At 44.9% G+C, this 16,077-nt stretch overlaps 1 protein-coding gene and 1 long non-coding RNA gene across 3 annotated transcripts in view; one reads left to right on the forward strand and one right to left on the reverse strand.

The window, feature by feature from the left end:
- The window catches only part of LOC138644942 (uncharacterized), a 32,334-nt gene extending 27,106 nt beyond the window's left edge, over positions 1 to 5,228 (reverse strand). The window contains exon 1 of the long non-coding RNA XR_011314691.1: positions 4,940 to 5,228. This is a non-coding gene — a long non-coding RNA (uncharacterized lncRNA). The remainder of the gene's footprint in view (positions 1 to 4,939) is intronic.
- Positions 5,229 to 5,247: 19 nt separating this feature from the next.
- Positions 5,248 to 16,077, forward strand: part of CALCRL (calcitonin receptor like receptor) — a 163,743-nt gene continuing 152,913 nt past the window's right edge. The window contains exon 1 of one of the 2 annotated variants that reach the window (XM_069733875.1): positions 5,248 to 5,396. The gene's annotated coding sequence lies outside the window, so the exon portion shown is untranslated. The remainder of the gene's footprint in view (positions 5,397 to 16,077) is intronic. The other variant, XM_069733876.1, reaches the window with a different exon arrangement.

Genomic DNA, 16,077 nt, shown 5'->3' on the forward strand with positions numbered 1-16,077 from the left:
ATGAACTGCTGTAACCTACCCTGAAAAGGGCTGATATTACAACTAGTCCCGACTCCCTAAACCTATCTCTTTGACAATTCGCTAAAAAAAAAACACTATTAGTCTGTATAGCGCCCACAGCAGCAGCGGTGCCGTCTAACACAAAGCTGCAGCAGTGAGGAAATGGTGGCGACGGGGCAAATGGCTGGTTCTTATAGGGCAAGGAGGACATGTGACACACACAGCCAATGACACATGCCCTTGCTTGTGTGCATCACATGCACATTGCTGTGTGTGTGCGCACTGCTGATAAGCTGAGAGACTGCACCGCCCCACTGTAAATGCGGGAAAAAAAAAAAAATGGAGATCGGCGTTATTTCAGCACAGATCTATCCCCGCCCACTATACACTGAAACAGTCTATTAACAATGATAAACAGTTTTAATGTGCAAATCAAGCGAGGCTTTTACTGAACGTACAGTTATCGAACAGAAACTCGTACGGCCGAATTTTAAGCAAATTGTTCGGGTTCGTCGACCGACTCGAACACAGCCCAAAACAGCTCGAATTTGAGATTGGCGAACAGTTCGACTCAAACACCGCTCATCTCTATTAGGCTAGGTACACATTGCGTTAATGGGTTAACGCTAACGGACAGCGTTGCACGGTGAAAATGTTGCAATTAATGCCATGCAACGGGTCCATTAGCTCACCCATTGACAGCAATGTGATTTCTGCCTGTTGCGCATCGCTAGCGCATGCCATTTTCGGCACGCGCTAGCGATGTGCCGTTCTTTTGTGACGGACCTCGGATGCTGCTTACAGCATCCGAGGTCCGTCCCTCGCTAGCGCAGATCGGGGATCTGTACTAGAGGGGGCGGCGAACGCGGCCCCAAAATAAACATTGCGTTAGCGCAATCCGCTAGCGCTATGCGCTTAACGGATTGCCCTAACGCAATGTGGACCTAGCCTTAGTGAGTGTCAAACATTACTCTTCATCAATCTGGCTCCAACTTTCTCTGATTGCTGTTGCCAGATCGGTCCTTCTCCACTGTTTCTCCCCGCCATGTCCTGCTATTTTATTTTGAAGCCATAAATCAATAAAGAACGGACCTTTTTGTACGGACGGTGAGTGCTCTTCTTTTCCTTCATGCTTTTCACCATTTGAGAGTTTTTTTCTGAATGAGCACCCGTAGTCCGGAGTGGCTGAAGCACACTTCCTAGTCAAGGGGAGGTTCAACAGGTGCAGCAGGCTGATTGTGCGCACTTCTAATTTCTACATTGCTTTGCTGTTGCCAGATCAGCTTTGCAGGTTGGAGCCTTGTCATGGACTATTTTCTTCAACTTCCACCAAAGATTTTCAATTGGATTGAGATCCGGACTATTTGCAGGCCATGACATTGAGCAGTGTATTTCTTTCAAGGAATGTTTTCACAGTTTTTGCTCTATGGCAGGATGCATTCTTATCTTGGAAAATGATTTCATCATCCCCAAACATCCTTTTAATTGATGGGATAAGAAAAGTGTCCAAAATATCAACATAAACTTGTGCATTTATTGAAGATGTAAGGACAGCCATCTCCCCAGTGCCTTTACCTGACATGCTGCCCCATATCATCAATGACTGTGGAAATTTGCATGTTCTCTTCTGGCCGTCATCTTTATAAATCTCATTGGAACGGCACCAAGCAAAAGTTCCAGCATCACCTTGCCCAATGCAGATTCGCGATTCATCACTGAATATGACTTTCATCCAATCATCCACAGTCCACGATTGCTTTTCCTTAGTCCACTGTAACCTTGTTTTTTTTCTGTTTAGGTGTTAATGGTGGCTTTCGTTTACCTTTTCTGTATGTAAATCTCATTTCCTTTAGGCAGTTTCTTACAGTTCGGTCACAGACGTTGACTCCAGTTTCCACCCATTCGTTCCTCATTTGTTTTGTTGTGCATTTCCTGTTTTGGAGACATACTGCTTTAAGTTTCCGGTCTTGATGTTTTGATGAACTTCCTTGGTCTACCAGAATGTTTGCCTTTAACAACCTTCCCATGTTGTTTGTATTTGGTCCAGATTTTAGACACAGCTGACTGTGAAGAACCAACATCTTTTGCAACATTGCATGATGATTTACCCTCCTTTAAGAGTTTGATAATCCTCTCCTATGTTTCAATTGACATCTCTTGTGTTGGAGCCATGATTCATGTCAGTCCACTAGGTGCAACAGCTCTTCAAGGCGTGATCACTCCTTTTTAATTGCAGACTAACGAGCCGATCTAATTTGATGCAGGTGTTATTTTTGGGTATGAAAATTTACAGGGTGATTCCATAATTTTTGCCAGGGGTTGTAGGTTGAAACAGAAGAAGCTTCATGATGATGTCAAAGTTATTACCGAAACAGAAGTAACACTTTAAAGGGAACCTGTCACCTCCAAAATAGAAGATGAGCTAAGCCCACCGGTATCAGGGACTTATCTACAGCATTCTGCAATGCTGTAGATAAGCCCCCGATGTATCCTGAAAGATGAGAAAAAGAGGCTAGATTATACTCACTAAGGGGCGGTCCCGCTGCGGTCCGGTCCCATGGGCGTCGCGGTCCGGGTCCAGCGCCTCCCATCTTCTTACGATGACGTCCTCTTCTTGTATTCACGATGCGGCTCCAGCGCAGGCGTACTTTGTCTGCCCTGTTGAGGGCAGAACAAAGTACAGCAGTGCGCAGGTACCGGGAAAGGTCAGAAAGGCATGGCGCCTGCGCACTGAAGTACTTTGCTCTGCCCTCAACAGAGCAGACAAAGTACGCCTGCGCTGGAGCAGCAGTGTGAAGACAAGAAGAGGACATCATCCTATAAAGATAGGAGGCCCCGGACCGGACTGTGACGCCCATCGGATCGGACCGCCCCCAGGTGAGTGTAATCTAACCTTATTTTCTCATCTTTCAGTATACATCGGGGGCTTATCTACAGCATTACAAAATGCTGTAGATAAGCCCCTGATGCTGGTGGGCTTAGCTCATCTTCGATTTTGGGGTTGACAGATTCCCTTTAACAAAATTTTTCACAGTTGATGGACCAATGGTGTACTGTAACAATGTGAATGGCCTCTTTGAAGAACTGAATCAAGAGCAGTTTGTTGCAGATTGGCAATTGTCTATTGACTCAGCTCAGAGAAATTTGAAAGCAGTGTTGCTTCACAATGGAAATAGGAAATCATCAATCCCTATTGCTCACTCATGTCACCTAAATGAATGTTATGAAAATATGGCAGTTGTTTTTGGACGCTATACAATAGAAGCATCATCAATGGAATATCTGTGGAGATCTGAAAGTGATTGGTCTGCTAATGGGAATGCAATGGGATTTCACAAAATATTGTTGCTTCTTGTGTTTATGGGACAGTAGAAATACAGTAGAGCATTATGTTCGTCGTCATTGGGGACAGAGAAACATCTATGCTCCAGGTAGAGACAATGTTCAGCATAATCCTCTAGTTGCTCCAACAAAAATCTTTCTTCCTCCACTACATATAAAGTTGGGATTGATTAAAAACTTTGTGAAAGCCATGGCAAAAACAAATTCACAAGGGTTCCAGTACATTGCACAGAAATTCTCCAGCATTTCACCAGCAAAACTGAAGGAAGGAGTATTTGTTGGTCATCAGATCAGAGAGCTTATGAGAGATGATGTGTTTGAAGGAACTCTAAATGGTAAGGAATTGAGATCTTAGAAAAGCTTCAAGTGGATCTGTGAAAACTTTAGGAAAACAAAAATCTCCAGAATATGTTGAAGGTGTTGAGGAACTGCTAAATGCATACAGTGTCTTGGATGCTCCATGCCTCTGACAATGCACTTTTTCCATTCACATTTAGATTTCTTCCCTCAAAATCTTGGGGATGTAAGCGATGAACAAGGCGAGCGGTTTCACCAGGACAAGGTAGTTATAGTGCACATATTTTAATTATAATCAAACAATAAGACCATATCATAAGGTGATAAAAATTAATAGACAACCGTAGTAGCTATAGTGGACAATTAAATGGCCATGTGATCAACCAGCATGAATCCGAAGGTTCAGTTAATACAATACAGGGACGCCTGACGAAGCAGTAGCGAAACACGCGTTGGAGTGGTGTGTGCGGGGGACAGTGAGGTTTCAGACTGGTTGGTACTATTTATATACATATATATTATATATACATTTTTTGATGTCCCACATGACATAGTTATAGGGGTTATATTGGGGCATCATTTTTATTTATTTATACATTATTTTTAAGATATATATGTGTGTGTGATATATATATAAATATATATATATAAATATATATATATATAAATATATATAATTCTTCTTGAGTTATCAATATTTTCCTGTATTATTTTAATCATATCTTTTTGAGGAATTGTTTTTATAATTATTAATAAAGTGATATTTCTTATTTTTTCTTTGAGCAAAACATCCCTGTTCTATATGTCTGCACTGTGATATCAGTGGCCCAACGTCATTTAACCCTTTCATTAAAGGGAACCTGTCACCTGAATTTGGCGGGACTGGTTTTGGGTCATATGGGCGGAGTTTTCGGGTGTTTGATTCACCCTTTCCTTACCCGCTGGCTGCATGATGGCCGCAATATTGGATTAAAGTTCATTCTCTGTCCTCCGTAGTACACGCCTGCTGGCTGCAATCTTGCCTTGCGCAGGCGTGTACTACGGAGGACAGAGAATGAACTTCAATCCAATATTTCCATATGACCCAAAACCAGTCCCGCCAAATTCAGGTGACAGGTTCCCTTTAACGTCCTTCGGTGCCCACTGTGATGCCCATTTTTGTACCAGTTTTATCGTTTTTGTAGCTGTTGTTAGGTGTACTCACATCAGGGCACCTCGCTGCATTGTAGGTTATTATTGAGGATTGTTTTTTGTTGTTAAACCTATAAAAAAACAGAAAAGAAAAAAATTGCCGACTAACCAACTTCAGCCTGGTGTTTTCCGGGGGGCTCGGACAGGTGGCAGAGCGCAATGTGAGGTAACTCTCGCCACATCCTGCCATGGGCACGGGGCTCTGCACTGGCAGGACTCCGCCATCAGTCACCAGCCGGCACTGGGCGCTAATGACACAATGTTATCAGTGGCCCTCAGCAGCCGCCAGGTTTCCTGCTGCAGCAGCCGTGTATCCTGCTCCGTGCCCGGAGGAAGCAGCCGCCCGCCCGGCCCCGCAGGTCACCGCACACACAACTTTCTTTAGTAGAGAATATAATGCAGGCGGAGTCCGGTGATGTCACAGGAAGCGCTGATGTTTCCTGTTGATGATCACAGACATTCACTTTGGCCAATTGCGTTTTCTGCAGCGGATCTTCATCACATGCAGCGGCTCGGACTTTGCGCTGCAGAGGAGCCCGGAGCGCGGAGGGTTAATAGAGCGATCTGTGAGTACCTGGCTTTTGTCGGCTTCTCTGCTCTGTGCAATGTCGGAGTCTCCCTGACACCTGATGGTCGGCGCTCAGCTGATGCTCCCTGCTGATGCCGGACTGTGCACGACTTGTAGCCGGCGGCTCAGTGGCGTCTGTCACCAGGTGAATGCCTGGCTCAGTGGTGTCTGTCACCTGGTGAATGCCTGGCTCAGTGGCGTCTGTCACCTGGTGAATGCCTGGCTCAGTGGTGTCTGTCACCTGGTGAATGCCTGGCTCAGTGGCGTCTGTCACCTGGTGAATGCCTGGCTCAGTGGTGTCTGTCACCTGGTGAATGCCTGGCTCAGTGGGGTCTGTCACCTGGTGAATGCCTGGCTCAGTGGTGTCTGTCACCAGGTGAATGCCTGGCTCAGTGGTGTCTGTCACCAGGTGAGTGCCTGGCTCAGTGGGGTCTGTCACCTGGTGAATGCCTGGCTCAGTGGGGTCTGTCACCTGGTGAATGCCTGGCTCAGTGGGGTCTGTCACCTGGTGAATGCCTGGCTCAGTGGGGTCTGTCACCTGGTGAATGCCTGGCTCAGTGGTGTCTGTCACCAGGTGAGTGCCTGGCTCAGTGGTGTCTGTCACCTGGTGAATGCCTGGCTCAGTGGTGTCTGTCACCTGGTGAATGCCTGGCTCAGTGGTGTCTGTCACCTGGTGAATGCCTGGCTCAGTGGGGTCTGTCACCTGGTGAATGCCTGGCTCAGTGGCGTCTGTCACCTGGTGAGTGCCTGGCTCAGTGGCGTCTGTCACCTGGTGAATGCCTGGCTCAGTGGTGTCTGTCACCTGGTGAATGCCTGGCTCAGTGGTGTCTGTCACCTGGTGAATGCCTGGCTCAGTGGTGTCTGTCACCTGGTGAATGCCTGGCTCAGTGGTGTCTGTCACCTGGTGAATGCCTGGCTCAGTGGGGTCTGTCACCTGGTGAATGCCTGGCTCAGTGGCGTCTGTCACCTGGTGAGTGCCTGGCTCAGTGGCGTCTGTCAAATGGTGAATGCCTGGCTCAGTGGTGTCTGTCACCTGGTGAATGCCTGGCTCAGTGGGGTCTGTCACCTGGTGAATGCCTGGCTCAGTGGGGTCTGTCACCTGGTGAATGCCTGGCTCAGTGGGGTCTGTCACCTGGTGAATGCCTGGCTCAGTGGCGTCTGTCACCTGGTGAATGCCTGGCTCAGTGGTGTCTGTCACCTGGTGAATGCCTGGCTCAGTGGGGTCTGTCACCTGGTGAGTGCCTGGCTCAGTGGGGTCTGTCACCTGGTGAGTGCCTGGCTCAGTGGGGTCTGTCACCTGGTGAATGCCTGGCTCAGTGGCGTCTGTCACCTGGTGAATGCCTGGCTCAGTGGGGTCTGTCACCTGGTGAATGCCTGGCTCAGTGGTGTCTGTCACCTGGTGAATGCCTGGCTCAGTGGGGTCTGTCACCTGGTGAATGCCTGGCTCAGTGGGGTCTGTCACCTGGTGAATGCCTGGCTCAGTGGCGTCTGTCACCAGGTGAATGCCTGGCACAGTGGGGTCTGTCACCTGGTGAATGCCTGGCTCAGTGGGGTCTGTCACCTGGTGAATGCCTGGCTCAGTGGGGTCTGTCACCTGGTGAGTGCCTGGCTCAGTGGGGTCTGTCACCTGGTGAGTGCCTGGCTCAGTGGTGTCTGTCACCTGGTGAATTCTGGCGAGTCTGATGAGACTGGTGCTGCCATTGATACTTGTGATGACTTAGCAGGGCTTTATTTTCATTGTCGGCATCCTGTATGTGAGAGGAAATGTCCTGTACAGACTGAATGTGTGACATATAGGACGACGTTGTGGCCACAAGTGCTATGAGCACCACAAGGCACAGGAGGCTCTTCAACTTTCCTGGTGCAAAAGTAGTTTATTTATTTACAAGACAAATCATATTTTCAGACAAAGGTTAGTAGGCGGCCATGGGGGCAGGCGACATTTGCTTCATGATTTCCACACCAGGCCTCATTTAGGCCATGTTCACACAGTGCGTCTTTTACTGCGGAACCGCAGCGGTTTTGCCGCTGCGGTTCCGCAGCTGTTTTCCATGCAGGGTACATAACAATGTAACCCTATGGAAAACAGTCACTGCTGTGCACATGATCCGTAATTTCGTTTAAAAAGCCGCGCAGAATAGCTGCGGCAAAAAAGAAGGAGCATGTCACTTCTTTTTCCTGAACCGCAGCGGTTCTGCACCCATAGACCTCCATTGTGAGGTCAAAATCGCAGTAAAACCCGCAGATCAAAAATATATCTGCGGGTTTTACTGCGATTTGATGTGCAGAACCGCTGCAGCAGGAAGTGCGGGGGAGCGGGCGGAAGTGCGTGGGCGGAGTGTGGCTGCCCCCCCGTGCTCCGATCCCGCCCCCCCGTGCTCCGATGTCCCCCCCCCGTGCTCCGATGCCCCCCCCCCAGTGCTCCGATGCCCCCCCCGTGCCCTAATCTCCCCCCCCTTATACTTACCCGGCGTCCCGGTGTCCGTCCGGCCGTCTTCTCCCTGGGCGCCGCCATCTTGCAAAATGGCGGGCGCATGCGCAGTGCGCCCGCCGAATCTGCCGGCCGGCAGATTCGCTCCAAAGTGCATTTTCATCACTGAGATATAACCTATCTCAGTGATCAAAATAAAAAAATAGTAAATGACACCCCCCCCACTTTGTCACCCCCATTGGTAGGGACAATAAAAAAATTAAGAAATTTTTTTTTTTTTTTTTTTCACTAAGGTTAGAATAGGGGTAGGGGTAGGGTTAGGGGTAGGGTTAGGGGTAGGGTTAGGGTATTTTCAGCCATTTTAGCCCTAAAAAGCTTCCTAGGAAACACACAGTCTCTGCATAGAAAACTGCATAAAAAAAGGATAAAAAAACGCATCAAAAAACGCATCAAAAAACGCATCAAAAAAGGACAAAAAAAGGACCAAAAAAAGGACCTGCGTTTTCTGCCAAGAGCTGCAGTTTTTAAAAAAAAACTGTCCTGAAAAAAAAAGGATGGAAATCCTGAACGTGTGAACATACCCTTACAAGATAAACATGGAGCAGCCGGTCAGCTTCACTTCTAAATTGCCTTGAGTCCCCCATACACATTAACCCCTTTACCCCCAAGGGTGGTTTGCACGTTAATGACCAGGCCAATTTTTACAATTCTGACCACTGTCCCTTTATGAGGTTATAACTCCGAAACGCTTCAACGGATCCTGGTGATTCTGACATTGTTTTCTCGTGACATATTGTACTTCATGATAGTGGTAAAATTTCTTTGATAGTACCTGCGTTTATTTGTGAAAAAAACGGAAATTTGGCGAAAATTTTGAAAATTTCGCAATTTTCAAACTTTGAATTTTTATGCAATTAAATCACAGAGATATGTCACACAAAATACTTAATAAGTAACATTTCCCACATGTCTCCTTTACATCAGCATAATTTTGGAACCAATTTTTTTTTTTGTTAGGGAGTTATAAGGGTTAAAAGTTGACCAGCAATTTCTCATTTTTACAACACCATTTTTTTTTAGGGACCACGTCTCATTTGAAGTCATTTTGAGGGGTCTATATGATAGAAAATGCCCAAGTGTGACACCATTCTAAAAACTGCACCCCTCAAGGTGCTCAAAACCACATTCAAGAAGTTTATTAACCCTTCAGGTGTTTAATAGGAATTTTTGGAATGTTTAAATAAAAATGAACATTTAACTTTTTTACACAAAAAATTTACTTCAGCTCCAATTTGTTTTATTTTACCAAGGGTAAGAGGAGAAATTGGACCCAAAAAGTTGTTGTCCAATTTGTCCTGAGTACGCTGATACCCCATATGTGGCAGTAAACCACTGTTTGGGCGCATGGGAGAGCTCGGAAGGGAAGGAGCGCTATTTGACTTTTCAATGCAAAATTGACAGGAATTGAGATGGGACGCCATGTTGCGTTTGGAGAGCCACTGATGTGCCTAAACATTGAAACCCCCCACAAGTGACACCATTTTGGAAAGTAGACCCCCTAAGGAACTTATCTGGATGTGTGGTGAGCACTTTGACCCACCAAGTGCTTCACAGAAGTTTATAATGCAGAACCGTAAAAATAAAACAAAATTTTTTTCCCACAAAAATTATTTTTTAGCCCCCAGTTTTGTATTTTCCCTAGGGTAACAGGAGAAATTGGACCCCAAAAGTTGTTGTCCAATTTGTCCTGAGTACGCTGATACCCCATATGTGGGGGGGAACCACCATTTGGGCGCATGGGAGGGTTCGGAAGGGAAGGAGCGCCATTTGGAATGCAGACTTAGATGGAATGGTCTGCAGGCGTCACATTGCGTTTGCAGAGCCCCTAATGTACCTAAACAATAGAAACCCCCCACAAGTGACACCATTTTGGAAAGTAGACCCCCTAAGGAACTCATCTTGATGTGTTGTGAGAGCTTTGAACCCCCAAGTATTTCACTACAGTTTATAACGCAGAGCCATGCAAATAAAAAATATTTTTTTTTCCACAAAAATTATATTTTAGCCCCCAGTTTTGTATTTTTCCAAGGTTAGCAGGAGAAATTGGACCCTAAATGTTGTTGTCCAATTTGTCCTGAGTACGCTGATACCCGATATGTGGGGGGGAACCACCGTTTGGGCGCATGGGAGGGCTCGGAAGGGAAGGAGCATCATTTGGAATGCAGACTTAGATGGATTGGTCTGCAGGCGTCACATTGCGTTTGCAGAGCCCCTAATGTACCTAAACAGTAGAAACCCCCCACAAGTGACCCCATATTGGAAACTAGACCCCTCAATGAACTTATCTAGATGTGTTGTGAGAACTTTGAACCCCCAAGTGTTTCACTACAGTTTATAACGCAGAGCCGTGAAAATAAAAAATCTTTTTGTTTTCCCACAAAAATTATTTTTTAGCCCCCAGTTTTGTATTTTCCCAAGGGTAACAGGAGAAATTGGTCCACAAAAGTTGTTGTCCAATTTGTCCTGAGTACGCTGATACCCCATATGTTGGGGTAAACCCCTGTTTGGGCACACAGGAGAGCTCGGAAGGGAAGGAGCACTGTTTTACTTTTTCAACGCAGAATTGGCTGGAATTGAGATCGGACGCCATGTCGTGTTTGGAGAGCCCCTGATGTGCCGAAACAGTGGAAACCCCCCAATTATAACTGAAACCCTAATCTAAACACACCCCTAACCCTAATTCCAACGGTAACCCTAACCACACCTCTAACCCTGACACACCACTAACCCTAATCCCAACCCTATTCCCAACTGTAAATGTAATCTAAACCCTAACCCTAACTTTAGCCCCAACCCTAACTGTAGCCCTAACCCTAGCCCTAACCCTAGCCCTAACCCTAGCCCTAACCCCAGCCCTAACCCTAGCCCTAACCCCAACCCTAGCCCTAACCCTAGCCCTAACCCTAGCCCTAGCCCTAACCCTAGCCCTAACCCTAGCCCTAACCCTAGCCCTAACCCTAACCCTAATCCTAGCCCTAACCCTAGCCCTAATGGGAAAATGGAAATAAATACATTTTTTTTTATTTTTCCCTAACTAAGGGGGTGATGAAGGGGGGTTTGATTTACTTTTATAGCGGGTTTTTTAGCGGATTTTTATGATTGGCAGCCGTCACACACTGAAAGACCCTTTTTATTGCAAAAAATATTTTTTGCAATACCACATTTTGAGAGCTATAATTTTTCCATATTTTGGTCCACAGAGTCATGTGAGGTCTTGTTTTTTGCGGGACGAGTTGACGTTTTTATTGAAAACATTTTCGGGCACGTGACATTTTTTTATCGCTTTTTATTCCGATTTTTGTGAGGAAGAATGACCAAAAGCCAGCTATTCATGAATTTCTATTGGGGGAGGCGTTTATACCGTTCCGCGTTTGGTAAAATTGATAAATCAGTTTTATTCTTCGGGTCAGTACGATTACAGCGATACCTCATTTATATCATTTTTTTATGGTTTGGTGCTTTTATACGATAAAAACTATTTTACAGAAAAAATAATTATTTTTGCATCGCTTTATTCTCAGGACTATAACTTTTTTATTTTTTTGCTGATGATGCTGTATGGCGGCTCTTTTATTGCGGGACAATATGACGCTTTCAGCGGTACCATGGTTATTTATATCTGTCCTTTTGATCGCGTGTTATTCCACTTTTTGTTCGGCGGTATGATAATAAAGCGTTGTTTTTTGCCTCGTTTTTTTTTTTTTTTTCTTACGGTGTTTACTGAAGGGGTTAACTAGTGGGACAGTTTTATAGGTCGGGTCGTTACGGACGCGGCGATACTAAATATGTGTACTTTTATTGGTTTTTTTTTTATTTAGATGAAGAAATGTATTTATGGGAATAATATATTTTTTTTTTTTTTCATTATATTGGAATATTTTTTTTTTTTTTTTTTACACATTTGGAAAATTTTTTTTTTACTTTTTTACTTTGTCCCAGGGGGGGACATCACAGATCAGTGATCTGACAGTTTGCACAGCACTCTGTCAGATCACTGATCTGACATGCAGCGCTGCAGGCTTCACAGTGCCTGCTCTAAGCAGGCTCTGTGAAGCCACCTCCCTCCCTGCAGGACCCGGATCCGCGGCCATCTTGGATCCGGGGCTCGAGCAGGGAGGGAGGTGAGCAGACCCTCGCAGCAACGCGATCACATCGCGTTGCTGCGGGGGGCTCAGGGAAGCCCGCAGGGAGCCCCCTCCCTGCGCGGTGCTTCCCTGCACCGCCGGCACATCGCGATCATCTTTGATCGCGGTGTGCCAGGGGTTAATGTGCCGGGGGCGGTCCGTGACCGCTCCTGGCACATAGTGCCGGATGTCAGCTGCGATAAGCAGCTGACACCCGGCCGCGATCGGCGGCGCTCCCCCCGTGAGCGCTGCCGATCGCTATGACGTACTATCCCGTCCAGGGTCAGATAAGCCCAGGGCACCTCGACGGGATAGTACGTCTAAGGTCACAGAGGGGTTAAGACCTTATTCAGATGTCCGATTTTCTCAGAATTGAAACCCATGATAATCCATGGTGCTGTCCACGGTTTTTTTTTTGCAGGCCGTGACTCCCAATTTGTTTATATTTCCACTACTCGAAGATATCTGATGAAACAATGGTGACAAGAATAGACACACTGATCCAAAACACCAATGACACTCTTACCATGTTTCATATACGTGAAAAGTCACTGATGCCTGAATGAGACCTTACATTAACATCAGCTGAAGCCGCCAATATTGATGGGTTATGCGGCACTTTAATGTGAGTGCTTCTGTGTAGGGAAGAGGCTGGAGAGATAGCTGAACAATCTTCTGTCCAGCAGCTGACAGCCATCTAATGATCACTCACACCTCAATTACTGATACACAGAAGCACAAAGTAGGTGTGTGTAAGGGAGAATCGCCAAATAATCGAGAAGATACACCACACTAAAGTACAGAATTAAAAAGTCTAGTTTAATCATTTAAAAAAATATATTATACATATGGCACTCACCCTGATGTTGCTGTGAATCAATGTCCTTTATTCAAATTACGAAAGAACAGACATCGGAGGCGGTTTTTGCCATGCTGACATGTAGCGTTGGAAACACCCGTTGTTTGGGGGGGGGGGGGTTTGGGGCTGAACCCAAACAGTCACAGACTTCCTGGAGAAGTTGGTGTTCGGTGCAGCCCCCGACCCCGAACTTTACTGTTAGGGTTCACCCATCACTACACGTCACCAATTTTCTAAGTAAATATATTTCTAAAGGCGCTCTTGACATGAAATTCTTACCATATCCAATCCACACAGACAATGAAATAAAACCATAGATGTCCATAAATTAAATGGGGGTAATAATGAGAAATGACACAGAGGAAAAGTATTCAACGCGCTTTCTGAATTTTATTTAATACTTCGTAGGAATGCCTTTGTTGGTGATGACAGCTTCAAGATGCCTCCGGTAAAGGACAAACTAGTGACATGCATTGCTCAGGTGTGATTTTGGCCCATTCTTCCACACAAACAGTCTTCAAATCCTGACGGTCCTGTTGGCTCCTTCTGTGAACTATGAGCTTTAGTTCCTTCCTTAAATGTTCTATTGGATTCATGTCAGGTGATTGGAATGGCCATTCTAGCAGCTTTATTTTTTTTCTCTGAAATCAATTGAGAGTTTCCTTGGTTGTGTGTTTGGCCTCATTGTCTTGCTGAAATGTCCACCCTCGTTTCATCTTTATCATCCTGATAGATAGCAGAAGATTTGTCATCAAGAATGTTTTGTTACAATTGTCCATTCATCCTTCCTTCAGATGAAGTTTGCCAGTGCCCTATGATGAAAAATAGCCCCATGCTGTGATGGTCCCACCTCCAAACTTCACTGTTTATATGGTGTTTTTTGGGTGACATTCAATGGCTTTTTGCTTCCAAACATGCTGTATGTAGGCATTATGGCATCCAAAGGGTTACATTTTGGTCTCATCTGACCAGACTATATTTTCCCAGCATTTCACAGGCTTGTCTAAATGTTGTTGAACAAATTTTCAACACTCTTGAAAATGCTTTTTCTTCAGCAATGGACTGTGTAACATGTTGTCCCCTTAAAAAGTATAAGTTTAATCAAAAATTCTTTAAAAAATACCACTTCCCAATGAAACAGAAAAAAATAAATATACAAATATGGATCACAAATGTGCACCTATCCTAATATAACCCTACGCTTACCTGCTGTCCCTTCCTAGCAGTGGAGGTTGGCACCCTGATAGATAATTTGGCGCCCCCACTCCGCGGCAGCTGACACCTGCTCACCCTATTACAAACCTAACCAACTAAAGGAGGGAAAACAATGAGCAATAAAAAGAGATGAAAGAAAGCGTAAGGTAAGAAAAATACATATAGGTGCACAAAAAATACCAATACAGCCCCCTTCTATATTGGAATCTCATGTAGGACGGTTCAAGCATTAGGAAAGGCAATTGAAGCAAACAAATCCGTATGCTTGAAAAAAATATCCACCAGTCCTACTGCACATTTCTCAGGGATATAGCTGTGTGCAAAAATAATGAGATAATCATAGAAGGAAGGACATATATTAACAAATGACCTGGTTCAGTCTAAGATATAAGATATAACATGTGTATGGCAACACCTCCCTCGTAAGGGTTAATAAACAATGGTTATAACCAGCAATGGAGTATGGTGTGGTGAGCATGCAAACAGGCTATGGAGGATGAGTGCATTACGTAGGGTTTGTTCCCACGGTCAGTAAATGCAGCGGCCAGATGTTACAGCATAGTGGATGGGATTTCAAGAAATCCCATGCACACCATGTGTGCACGGACGCGTCCGGCTCATCTGTGTAGACGCACATGCGGCACGTCTTTCCAGACCGCAGCATATCATCTTATGTAGCGGAGACACTCCGTAAATTACCCATTCATTAGATGCGGTAAAACTGCATGGTAACACAAAACCCATACAATATTAGAATAAAAACACAAGACCTCATTTAAAGGGAACCTGTCACCCCGAAAATCGCGGGTGAGGTATTCCCACCGGCATCAGGGGCTTATCTACAGCATTCTGTAATGCTGTAGATAAGCCCCCGATGTTACCTGAAAAAGGAGAAAAAGACGGTGGGATTACCTCACTCGCAATTTTCGGGATGACAGGTTCCCTTTAATGGAAGAAAATTGCCGTGATGTTTATTTAGGGCAACCAAAATAGACTTTATCATAATTCAATAAATTAATGTTTAAAATAGCAATAAATAAACCTCCAATAAACCAATCCACCCAGAGAGCTGAGTGATTTTCCCAAACGCCATGACTCGACGGGACATGGCCCCCAAAACACCACAGCCATTTCTCAATCATTGACTGAAGATTCAAATTAAACATGTCCAGCCCAATATCTGAAAGATGGACCTTATCACGTCTATAAATGCCAGGGGTGAAACCTTCTAAATCCAGGTGCCTAAAAGAAAAACCATTAAGCAATATCATAAATCTTTCCATTCCTTTATTGACTCTTCTCCGAATTTTCTCTAGAAATATTAAGTTAGGCCCGGACCAAATTAGTCTAGGAACGATCTCTGGAAAAAGCAAAACATGAATGAGGGAAATCTGGCTTTAGACAGGAAAGATCCTTTCTGATTAATGACATAAGATCTAACGTTTTAATTTTTCCAAGATCGTTCCCACCTAAATGAAATATAATAAGATCAGGATAGGGAAAATGAACGGCTAATTTTTTGAGTTCCGTAACTAAATTTATTCACTTCAGTCCCCTGATACTGTGCCAGAAAGTTTGAAGTGAAGAGGAATAAAAGGACAGGTTCTCGGCATAAGACCTCTGGCTAGCACTCTTCTGAGTCTAGAATATATTCGAGTATAAGCCGACCTGCGTATAAGCAGAGACCCCTAATTTTGCCACAAAAAACTGGGAAAACGTAATGACTCGAGTATAAGCCCAGGGTGGGAAATGCAGCAGCTACTGGTAAATTTCAAAAATAAAAATAGATACCAATATAAATAAAATTAATTGAGACATCAGTAGGTTAAGTGTTTGTGAATATCCATATTGAATCAGGAGCCCCATATAATGCTCCATAAAGTTTATGATGGGCCCCATAAGATGCTCCATACAAAATATGCCCCATATAATGCTGCACAAAGGTTGATTATGACCCCATAAGATGCTCCATGGAATATTATGCTCCATA

This window comes from Ranitomeya imitator, chromosome 7, assembly GCF_032444005.1.
Source record: "Ranitomeya imitator isolate aRanImi1 chromosome 7, aRanImi1.pri, whole genome shotgun sequence".
NCBI lineage: Eukaryota > Metazoa > Chordata > Amphibia > Anura > Dendrobatidae > Ranitomeya > Ranitomeya imitator.